Here is a 12364-nt window from a genome sequence, read left to right on the forward strand (position 1 = left end):
ATGAGCATGTTTATTTTTCCGGATTATCGTGTATTTTTTTTCATTGGATTATAAAAATATATAGCTATAGATAGATCCTTTTTTTTTAGGTCCATGTTCAATGTCGAAATAATCTCCATTACTGTATAAAACACCCATGTCGCATGTTTTGTCAATACTGTGCAGCCCTCACAGATACTTAGTCCTCACAATGTTATAGTTGTGAATAACTGACACTGAGGACAGTGTATTCATACACCGTGACTGTAAAATAAGTTTTGAGGGCTTGGAGTTATTATACAATTCATACTCTGGTCAGGTATGGATTCTCTGAGGACTGTGTATTTTCTTGTTTTTGTTTCATTGTGAAAAATAGACGTCACCAATTTACACAAACCTGTAGTGCAGAAGGATTTATTTATTTATTTTTGTAATGGCAAATAAAATGAGTTTGCATTTACAATACTTTAACCTATTAATTGTTCTGTATGTACTGTAACTGTGTAAATGCACAGGTACAGTCGTGTTACTAAGAATTGAATTTTATATGTATTTTTCTCTTCATGTGTACCAGGTTTCAACTGAAGCACAACCTGAAGACATAGCTGAAGACGTAGCTGTCACAGACCAAGTTGACCAGGTGACGAGATTTCTTTTTGAATATTGATGTTGAAATCAGTTTTCAGAAGCAAGACGTTAGGAGTGAAGAGTGTAGAGTAGATGCTAGGGCTGAACTATATAACTAACAAATATAATCACAACAATTTTTTATGCAATGTGTATTGCCAAGACGTTCAAAATATTGTATCCAACAATAAGCTTGTATGGGACTAAAATTCCTACAAGTCAACATTAAAAATATCTCAAATTGAAGATTTGTTGGCAGTTTGGTGATTTGGATTATGCACTGTAGTGATCTTTTGTTCCCATTAATTTATTTATGGTGGATTTTAGAGATGAACTCGCTATCAATTTTATTTTATTTTTTTAAACAGAAGTGTAAACATCAGGTAGTTAATTTACTTGTATCAAGCTTGGATAAATGTGCTTTATGTTTTGGACCTTTCGCTGCACTAGAATGGACTGGCATGATGGGTATTTTATCTTCTGTGTTATTTGTATCTGCAATGGATCTTTGTTTCACGCAACCAGAATTAATAGTGCAGGCATTTTCATTGAATGAATATAATTTAGTCAAGAGGATAAATTATGACCCATGTTTATACCTTTATCTTTAGTTGCAAGCAGCTAAATGTTGAGCAATTGTCTCAATCTTAACGACTGTCTGACTCGGTAAAATAGAAAAGTCTACTGTAACTGAAGGACTGTATCACACAATATCTGTTTTAGGGGCAATGCCATAGATTAAGCATATTAACTATCCCTCTTGTTAAATGCTTCATCTCATCTTTCGAATAAATGTGACTAGATTTATAATAATCTTTAGTATGTGCACAAACTTTAGGTTCTAAATGCTTTTCTAGTTTGCTCCAGCATCTGGCACATATCCCGTTTAAAAAAAATGCAAAACTGCTTGATGATGAAGACCTTTGGTAAATTAACTTTAGCACATTAGCCCATCAATGGCGGGAGCTACTTCTGCCGCGAGCGCTCGACACTTTTCTCAAGCTTCTACTTCGAGTGTAACATCACTAAGTAACAGCGATGTAAAGCTAGTAAATATTTATGACCACCCGCCAAAATGAATTTTAACCCGCATATGGCAGGTTAATTTTAGAGCCACTGTATATATGCATAAGTATGTGTGCATCTACTGTATATATGGATATCATTGCTGTCCTGTGAAAAACACGTTTCCATTTTTAGGTCGCGGGCTGCTCTCCGGTAGCTCCTATGGTGGAAGTGTTTTTCACAGAACAGCGACAATATGTGTATGTATGTATGTATGTAATAATTGTTTTCGTTTAAAAAATTAGGTTGCTGATGTATCCAGTTCAAGTGAGGATTCGTTAGCAGAGGAATATGTTCCAGATTCTCACAGTACTTCGGACACTTCCTACATTGAACCTGTTTCAGAAATTCAGAAATCCGAAGGTATTTCAGGAATGAGCTATGAGAAAACTGCTCATCCTTTAAGATGAGAGGTAGTCATGTTTTAAAGAATAAAATGTTCAATGTTCACTGACTCTTTTGCATCTGGTTTCATGTCGAGCTTATCCATTACAAAGCTATGTTTGACCTAGATAACCTGTTCACATAAGAAGCAGTTTTATTAACATACCAGTTTCAGTCTGTCCTAAAATTGTAAGTTGTAACATGAGCACCATGTTAAAACTTACAATTTTAGGACAGATCAGGTATGACTTTGCATTTCACAGTATTGTTATGTACAACAATGTGTCCTTATATCAGGTAAGTCATTACACATCAATGCCATTTTAGTTTGTGTAAAGTCAGAATGCCAGAACTTTCAAATCACTTCAGTGACATGGTTGCTGTGTGTTGTGTAAACTTTGTCCTTGTAATGTGAGTTGGTCCTCATAATTACCATTTTTGCAATGGGCGTGGCTTATTTAGGTCATTATCTATGTCCTCACAATTACGGATTTTTTCAGGTTTTTCTTTTTTTCGTGTGTTGAGTTTTTTCAAGTTTTGAAGTGAAATTCTCCTGGACAACCCCAAAAAAAAATTTTGGGTGCAAGTCCCATCTCTCTGGCATTAGCAGAAAGGGGTGTCCCTGTAATACACAATTAAACCGGTTTGGAAAAAATGTCCTCATAATACACAGAGGCAAGTATGTGTGTGTGTGTGTGTGTGTGTGTGGGTGTGTGGGTGTGGGTGTGTGTGTGTGTGTGTGTGTGTGTGTGTGTGTGTGTGCGTGCGCGCGTGCGTGGGGGTGCGTGTGTGTGCGTGTGTGTGTGTGTGTCCTTTACACACGTTAAGCAATTTCTCAGGTGTGATAGCTGGGCAACAGTTAATTTAACCACCATTCCGTCAGTTCAAAATAATAATAAGAAAGTAGACCATTAAAAAAAAAAAAAAAAAATCTTAAGAAAACAATGTTCATTGATAATGCTTTTCGTTTCATTAAAGACCTGAAGTAAGTTAATTAATCTCCATCACATTATGTTATTTAGGTTTCTTGGCATCATTCTGTTTTCTCTCCCCCTGCATCTAAGGATCTCTATGTCATCACTGCCCCAGCCACCTGCTCTATTTCCTCCGGTCAATAGAAAACCTTATCAACGCAGTCAGTCTTTAGAATCCAGTCTCTCATCCCGTTCTGTGAATTGCCCTCATGCATGTACAATTGTTTTCCTTACCAGAATCGTGTCTGTGTCGTGCCTCTTGATGCATCTCACATCTTGATCCATGTCGTTTTCTCTTTCCCTTTCACAAGCTTGTATTCTCCTCCTCTCTTGCTCTCTCTTTCTGCTGTGAATCATGCCTTCTGTCAGAGGAAGGTTTTTTTTTTGGAGAGACGCACTCTCTGCCAACCAACAACACCAACGCAAGCCCTCCTCCTCCTCTGCCCTTCACTCTCTTCTCTCTCTCTCTCTCTCTCTCTCTCTCTCTCTCTCTCTCTCTCTCTCTCTCTCTCTCTCTCTCTCTCTCTCTCTCTCTCTCTCTCACACACATTTACACTCCATACATATTCGGGGTTAGTTGAGCAACAAGAGATTAACTTTTCTTCCCTCTCTCTTTCCTTTACAATAATTCACCCTTCATAATTACATTGTCCTTCTCATTAAATTATTTATCTGTGATTTATTGTCTAAAATACTGCATGCATGCTTTTATTCTTTAATATGCTTCTAGATTTAGTTTGACCTGGTTGTGGGGTACCTTTGGGAAAAACAGCAAGGGCATTAGAATTGAAGTAACAGGATGCTAACATGAAATATCTATCTATCTATCTATCTATCTATCTATCTATCTATCTATCTATCTATCTATCTATCTATCTATCTATCTATCTATCTATCTATCTATCTATCTAACAGCTCCCATACACTTGTACTCTCCATCCCTCTTGCATAGCCCTCTCAGCTTGCCCTCTCCCTCCCACTCTTCACCTCAGCATTAATGCAACATGCATCACTGTGGAGGCGGCAAGGTAGTTAGTACAGGCAGCAGCGGCGGCAGCAACAACATCCACATGGAAACGGCTGCCACCACCAGCCTCATCCAAGCAAGATAAGCCTGATTTGATTGACAAGGAATCACTCAGTGATTCAGTGAAAGTAAGGCACCACAGGAACACTGGGACATTTGTCACAGATTTACTGTAGTCCTACTTCAGACACTTACAGTTTTTCTCCATAGGTTTGGCACATTTCTTGAAACTGAAATGCCATTTTCAAAACTGCAAGCTCATTTGGCCAAACAGAGTTAGATTTGTGCACAACCTATCAGTTAATTAGCAAAAGCACATATCTATCACACATGCTTTACTCCAAGTTCCGTTCTCAAACAAATAGTCTGTACTGTCACAACTGCAAAGATCTGCTTTGGCTCATCTGCAGTCACTTAGTGCTTTTGCCAAAAGTAACTTGGATGATTTTGCACACCATCATGGATCATCTGCAAAAGCTCATATCTCTCACAAAACAGTGTCAAAATAAAATTTATATGTCATACAAGTAGTCAGTGCCCCCACAATGCATCATACCTTTGGCATTGTGTGAGCACTACTACTGAGATGTAGGAAACTCCTCCTTCGTTTGTCAAGTTCTACTTTCACCTGATATTTAATGAAATTCATATATGGGATTTATATGTTATATGCGTGACTAATTGACAATTGAATAAATGATTTTGCATATTATGACTTACAAACTGAAATCCTGCAGCCATGTTTTGGAGAGGACAACCATACAGTAAATTCTATAGAGTAAATTTGACTCTAGAGTAAATTTGACTCTTGATAGAATAAAGATTTTGGAAAATAAATAAAAGTCACTCAATGGTTGAGGAACAAACTCACAACCTTCAGCTTGGGAGACTGCCACACTACCACCTGAGTTATGCCCCTCCTACTGTTTGCTTATCTCCAAGAGACCATAGACATCGTTTTTGGTCTCTTGGAGTTAGGAAGATTCCAGCTGACATGAGCGGCAGGAGCTGCATGGCTCAGGGAGTAGATCGGCTGTCTTCCAAGCTGAAGGTCGTGAGTTAGTTCCTTCACCCTTGAGTGACTTGTATTTATTTATTTCCCAATTCTTTATTTTACTCTCTTCCAAGTGTAAATATTACTCTAAGGCTGAATTCACGCTGCAGCTCAATTTGGATTTTTTCACAAGTGTCTGATTTTTTTCATGCAGTGTGAACAGTACAATTCTGATTTTTTTCACACCCGACCTGGGCCTCTTTAATATGTGTATAGAAATCTGATATGCGCCTGCACTGTGAACGCTCATCCGCACTCATCCGATTAATACGTCATCAACAGGAGACCAACGTCATCACTGTTCGACAAAACGGCGCTAAAGCGCGATGGCAGACGAAGGCGGAGAAAATACTCTGTGGCGAAAAGAAACTGAAGAACTAATAAATATACGGGGGGACCGGTCAGTCTCTACCTTTTTCTGTCGTAGTTCCAACATTCGAAGTCCCTACTCTCAGTCCTAGACTGTTGGTGTTCCTCTTCTCTTTCTTCCTACAAACACACCTTCCTCCTCTCCTTCTTTGACCAACAGTAGTCCAGTTTCCACCGGCACCCTGTAGGTCAACAGCACCGATGGCGGTCGTTGTTAACCCGGGCCTTGACCGATCCGGTATGGAAGTCATATATTTGATTCGCATATGTGTTTTGGCCAAAGTTTTACATCAGATGCCCTTCCTGACACAACCCTGTGTATTTATCCAGGCTTGGGACCGGCACAAGAAGACACTGGCTTGTTCACCCTTGCGGCTTCACTGAGTGAAGATGCAGCTTCCAAATTCCCTCGAGGTAAGAAATAATGTGTGTTTAGCAACTATAATAAGTACTATGCAACACAATTACTGTGTTTGGTTATTTGAATGGGCAATCAATAGGATTACCCTACTTGTAATCTTGCCTGATTTAATCATTTTTCAAATTTTCCTGTGTTGGTGTTTAACAGGGTTCTTCATAACAATGCCTGCACTCTGTATTTTACTGCACATGATGAATTACTTCTATAGACATCACAACAGCATAGAAGTAACATTTTATTCAACTGTTTTTCTAAATCTTTCCTTATTGTACAGGATCATCTGTCAAACTCAGAAAAAGAAAATCAAAGATGGAAACAACCCTGGAGTGTTTTGCTACCAGGATTACTGATGCCTTGAAAAATGATGACACAGACGTTCTGATGAAGAGCAGCTCAACACGAGCATGATCGTAACATGTTCAGCATGTTAACACAATATCTGGACAGATTACAACCTCTAAACCTTCACTTTCATACCAAGCACCAATGCAGCCATCCCAGGACGACACACACCATCTACCCAATCAGCATTTCCCACCATTCCCCTCAATTTAATCACGTTCTCAGCCAACATCTTTCCTTCAAGATTTAGCTCAACCTCTGTCTTTCAACAGTGCACATGCGTGCCAGCCATTAGCAAAACACTGAGGAGCTGCATACATTTTACAGTCAGCAACATCCGCCAGATGACAACTAGCTAAATGAAGAGGTTCTTACAATTTAAGTTATGTTACTGCAGTTTTGCACAATAGTTTGATATTGTTGTGCTTTGATTTCACGGCCACATGTTGAAATTGCACTTCATTGATTGATTGATTGATTGATTGATTGATTGATTGATTGATTGATTGATTGATTGATTGATTGATTGATTGATTGATTGATTGGTTTTATTAAACATATAAACATAAACACATTACAAGTATAAAATATAAGTTGAAGTGAAAAAAGAAAAACAAGAACAGGAAGAAAAAAATCATCAATAATTTTGCAGTTTACATGTTTAAAAGGGAGTAGGAAGAAGTTGAAAACGTGTCTAGTCCTACCCCTTATGTTTTAACTTGTTTTAATAGATACAATAAAAGGTTAATATATTTTAATGAAAGAAAATGTATAAACCTGTTTGTGTATACAACTGCACTTTGACATGTTACTTTGCCAGTAGCATAAGTACATGTAATTCATAGGCATACACCATAATATTTCATCCTCACACTCACATATACAATTTTCATTACAAACATACATCGGAAAAAAATTACACAATTTCTGCTGTTTTGCCAGCTCAAGTCTGATTTTAAAAAAATTCTTGAACTTTTCTTTTTAAGTGACTTGCATCTTTTCAGGTCAGTACCAAAACTGATCCACAAATGAACACCTCTTACAGAAACACACCTTTGCTTAATATTTGTTCTTGTTTTGATTTTTTTGTAGGCACTTGTACCCCTTATGTCATAAGGACTCTTTCTAATTTCAAATAGCGATGAGAGCGAAAAGAGTACTGTGACAGAGTAGATTGTTGTATACTTTATACATTATTTCTGCTATTTTAAACTCAACTAAGTCGTTAAATGTCATTGTATTTAATTTAATTTAATAAATAGTGAATATTTTGGTTCTGTATATTTTGATAGATTAATAATACTTATGGCTCTTTTTTGCAGTTTGAAAACCGTGTCGGGATTTGTTTTATATGCGTTTCCCCAGATTTCCACACAATAAGTTAAATATGGTAATAATAACAAACAGTATAATGTGTATAGTGATTTCATATTCATATTCTAACCCATCCTTTGTGTTAGAGAGTATCCCTAAAATTGTTTACGTTTTCTTTTTGACATTTTCTATGTGTGACTTCCAACATAATTTATCGTCAATAACTTCTCCAAGAAATTTATTTTCATGTATTCTTTGTATTTCAATTGAGTTTACCATCATTTTGACTTCATGAGTGATTTGTCTAGTACCAGAAACTATAAACGTTTTGTTTAAGTTTAATGCTAATTTGTTTAAGTCAAACCAGTTTTTTTAATATGTTCAATTCATTCTCCACAGTAGTCAGAAGCTGCTTCAGGTTCTCTCCTAAGCAGTAGAGAGTTGTCATCAGCAAATAAGACACTTTTGAATATTTTTAATATGGCCAGACATGTTTGCTAAGTAATTATAGAAACTTAGGCAACTAATTTTCAGTGTTAAAAAAGCATTGCATGCCAAATGGCACTTTATTTTATGAATTAAAATTGAATTATTTTATATATATGAATTATTTTATTTTATGAATTTAAAAAGTAATTTTAGGACTTTTTTTTCCAATCAATGTCTGTCCTGCTCACAATTTATTTTCAGCATGACTACTTGTTCAAGTAAGTAGCTACTTCCGTTAAAAACAAAACATATTGTCTGAAACTTATGGTTTTAATGCTTTGAAGACATAAGTATGACATTTCTTAACCTAATATTTGAAAATAAATTGAGGTCAAGTACCCATTTTGCTTTGTTGTGGAGCAATGACAGGGATGTGACTCCCATCTATTGCCCCTCTGCTCATAGGGAAACCCCACCGCTGCCGAAAGCCCTCGATCACCTCTTGCCAGTCATCTCCCTTGGGTATCTTGATGTATTCCGATAAAATAACCTGACGTACTGCACTACAAAACTCGTGAATTATTTTGCAGACTGTTGACGCGGCGATACCAATTAGGTTTGCTACAGTCCGAAGACAAGAACCAGTTGCAAGCCAGTACAGCCCAATTGCAACGCGCTTGCTTACCGTAAGTTGCGCCGGATGACATGTGGGGCAAGGCGCTCACAAATATAAGCAAAGGTTCTTCTTGACATCCGAAAGTCATTGAAGCGGCTCACATCAATGTCCCACCATTCCTGGCTTCGACTCTTCACCCAAACACTCCTTAGAACAGACGAAGCAGCAAGTATCCCACAAACTGCCATTGCCAAAATGTTTGCCCTTTTCCTTCTTAATACCATACGAGAAACTAGCAGGTCAAGAAAATGTTGGCTCCGGTAGCACATTATCCTCAAAATTGCCATGAAAGCGTGACGACTGAGACCTGCCGAAGGGTCCATGTTTATTTGCGTATGCGAGTCGCATCACGGGCGCGTTGCATTCACATTGAAGTCGCATTTGTTTTTGTCATGTGAACAGTCCATAAAATGATCGGATTTAAGAAAAAATCCAAATTTGGCACGCACAGAAGAGTGTGAACGTAGCCTAAAACTGAGTCTATTTGGTAACACTCTAAATAGAGTCAAATTTACTCTAGATAATTCACTGTGCATTAGACTGAAAAACAACTGATCCATGCAGTTCGATAAGCAAGATCTATTAATTTAATTAATTGTATTAATGTTCTATACATTTGTTAAATTAAATTGATTATGTTCAATGGGGGGGAAAAGCTATTTTTATTTACCTAAATATTTCCAAAAAGGACATTTTAGAGCTGTCATTTTAATTGTGATACCGTGACACAGCAATATGTTTGTTATTATACCATCAGAATGCAAATCGGCATGTGCCTAGTGGCTACTTAGAACCATATGTAAACACAGTCAATACATTTTTTATAGTCTGCTACATAAATATATAACAATCATTATGCAACTAACTAAGATGCGAATATCCACATTAAAACTCTCCTTTTATCTCAATTAATGCTGTTTTCAAAAAAGGAGGTAAGTGTCAAACATGGCAACGCAGCCTGCTCCCATCGGTGTTCCAGCTTATTGTTGGGGTCTGGCAGGGCTGGACTGGTACAAAAGAATCAGCCCTTGCATTTTGACTTATTCACACCAGCCCAGCCCGATTAACATGTAGTTCTGCCACTGACGTTTATTCATGATGTTTCAGTTTGCTATCTATATTTGAAATGGATTAATGGACTGGTCCCTCTACATTTGGTGCCAGTCTCTTGGGGTAAAACGGGAAAATAATAATTGAAAAGCACTGCATCGGCCTCTAAAAGAGGCCGGCCCACCGGACATCAGACCTGTATGCCAAATGGCCAGTCCAGCCATGAGGTCTCGTGATTTGATATATTGACGCTAAAAGAGCTGAGCTCTTTGAAGTTTATTGCCTCCAATTAACTTTTAATTTTCCCCTTTAGTAAGGAGCCTCCTCCACCAAAAAGGGAAAAATGCCTTTTTTGCTGTTTTGCGCTAAAAATAAAAAATAAAAAAAATAAATCTACTCATGTTGCCCCAAAGGAAACATGAGCAGTCCACGATCAGTTCTAAAAATAGCTCACCAGTGATACGACACTAACTTACTAAAATTAATTAAAACAGAAGAATGTAAACATTTATTTATTGTTTTTTTTATTTGTTTATGTATTTATTTAAACTGAACATGGTACACGTTAGTTCTATACCAAATATTCTATATTTTGTTTACAAAGCGAACTCGCGAATAGCGGGGTTCCATTGTATAGTTACAAGTTGTAATACCACCATTCACCACTAGATGGGGGGCATGGCCTAGTTGCACTTCAACTGGGTATCCCTTGACCTTTTGCACGTGACGTCACCTCCCTCATGGGCACGCTGGACGGCAAAAGAGCTACTTGCCTGTATTGTAACCATTGAATCTCGTACAGCGTAAAGTCCTTTATCTAATCGATTATCTTATAAAATGGTCATATCTTGCTGTGCGGTCGGTTGTACAGACAGACAAAGGAGTAAACCAAATGTTGCTTTTTATCGCAAATCTACTAATGAAGACAAAATATGTCGATTGATAGCAGCAATCAACAGAAAGGACTGGCAGCCCACAAAGTATTCATGGATTTGCAGCGATCATTTTTTGCAAGGTTAGTAGATAAATAATGTAATTAGTAGATAAATGTTCATACATTTTACTAGTAAACATACACTCTAACAAAGATTGTAACAGAGGTGTCGACTTGCATGTTTCAAATCACATTAAGGAGCCAGATAGTTAGCATCCAATCAAACTGCACGAACACACAGCTTAATTTTAAAATGTACCATCTTCAAAACTATTAAGTGCATTTGACTGTTTAATAATGAGGGATTTCGTCTTTGTGCTTGGAATTTTTCACTCTGGAGCCGGCTGGAATCATATTCAAGAAATGACTGCATAGCTTGCCACTACGATAGTTCCATGCTAGTAAATATAGTAACATAACATCATCACAGCGTTTCAATATAGAACGGACTATGTAAAAATAAGTCAGTTAGCATGATAAACAAGTTTTACCTTTGCATTATGAGGTATATTGTCCCCCGGTGTGAGCGTAGCATCTCGTCCCAGAGACCCAGCCAGCGACAAGCTTTTGAATCAGCCCCGGTGTAAGGAGAAGAGATGGCATTGACTACATATTGATATAAGTCGTGCGCTGTGAATTCCGGCAAAGTCGGTGATTTGATTAACTTGGTAAAAACAGCAGGCAACAGAAGGTAAGGGGCTGTTTTCAAACTAGCGATCGCCAATTTAAGAAAATATCGCGCTCTATGAGTCCCGACTAAATGTGCAACTTCGACTGACAGGTGAATTTCGGTTGAAGTAGTAAATTCCATGGCTTTATGGGCAATAATAACTTTTAATTTGCAAAATAGCATTCGCTAAGTCACGAAGTCGCTCCAGGTCACGTCCACTTCCATTCAACAATCATTTCCTTCTGCCGTCTGTCATAGGGCAGTCACAAAGCCAAGCACTAATGGTGCTTTCTATGGCTAGAAAAGCCCCGCACAGGAAGTGGGAGGCGTTACCCCGGATAGATGACAGCTTTGTCACCATTCACCTGTTGCCTACCACCTCTACTGTCTCGAGGCTGGAGCCCAGAACAGAGCCCGCCTTCTTCACCAATTTTTTCAGTCTCTTCCTCTACAGTTGAGATGCTGCTGCTCCAGCAGACCACACCGTAAAATAAGACTGTGGCCACCACAGAGTCATAGAAGGTCCTTAATAAGTCCTTCCGCACCCCGAAGGACCTCAGTCTACGTAGCAAGTGTAGTCTACTCGGTCCCTTTTTGTACAGAGCCTGAGTGTTGTCAGTCCAGTCCAGGTTCCTATTAAGGTGAACATTGTAAGAGTCCACTATCTCAATGTCTATTCCCTGGATGTTCACCGGAAGGGAGTGGGTTAAATTTGTTTGTTTCAACCCATTTGTTGTTGAATAGTGGATTTATTCTGTATAACGGAGTATATAAAGACCACGCATGCACGCATTTTGTGTGTATATATATATATATATATATATATATATATATATATATATATATATATATATGTGCTCTCAAAGTTAAAGCGTTAAGTCATTGTTTAATCACAAAAATTATCACATTAATAATGTATTAATGCCGATTAATCACACTGTTAATTTTGCATGAGTGCTGGTGTTTACACAGGAAGCAGCTGCACCAACTGTGGTTGGTTTGACCACACATGCATGTCTAAATAGTGTATGTTTACAACAGTAAATAAA

At 37.8% G+C, this 12364-nt stretch overlaps 1 protein-coding gene and 1 long non-coding RNA gene across 2 annotated transcripts in view; one reads left to right on the forward strand and one right to left on the reverse strand.

Annotated features, from left to right (window-relative positions):
* LOC147163245 (uncharacterized) overlaps nt 1-3469 on the reverse strand; it is a 41237-nt gene extending 37768 nt beyond the window's left edge. Inside the window, exon 1 of the mRNA XM_086094312.1 lies at nt 3264-3469. The gene's annotated coding sequence lies outside the window, so the exon portion shown is untranslated. The remainder of the gene's footprint in view (nt 1-3263) is intronic.
* On the forward strand, nt 542-6822 carry LOC147163247 (uncharacterized). The gene is made up of 6 exons (XR_015097027.1): nt 542-619; nt 1917-2034; nt 5393-5510; nt 5640-5717; nt 5810-5893; nt 6175-6822. It is a non-coding gene; the product is annotated as an uncharacterized LOC147163247 (long non-coding RNA).
* Nucleotides 6823-12364: the final 5542 nt, after the last annotated feature.

This window comes from Leptonotus elevatus, chromosome 14 (assembly GCF_054856555.1).
Source record: "Leptonotus elevatus isolate MCC_2025b chromosome 14, RoL_Lele_1.0, whole genome shotgun sequence".
Lineage (NCBI taxonomy): Eukaryota > Metazoa > Chordata > Actinopteri > Syngnathiformes > Syngnathidae > Leptonotus > Leptonotus elevatus.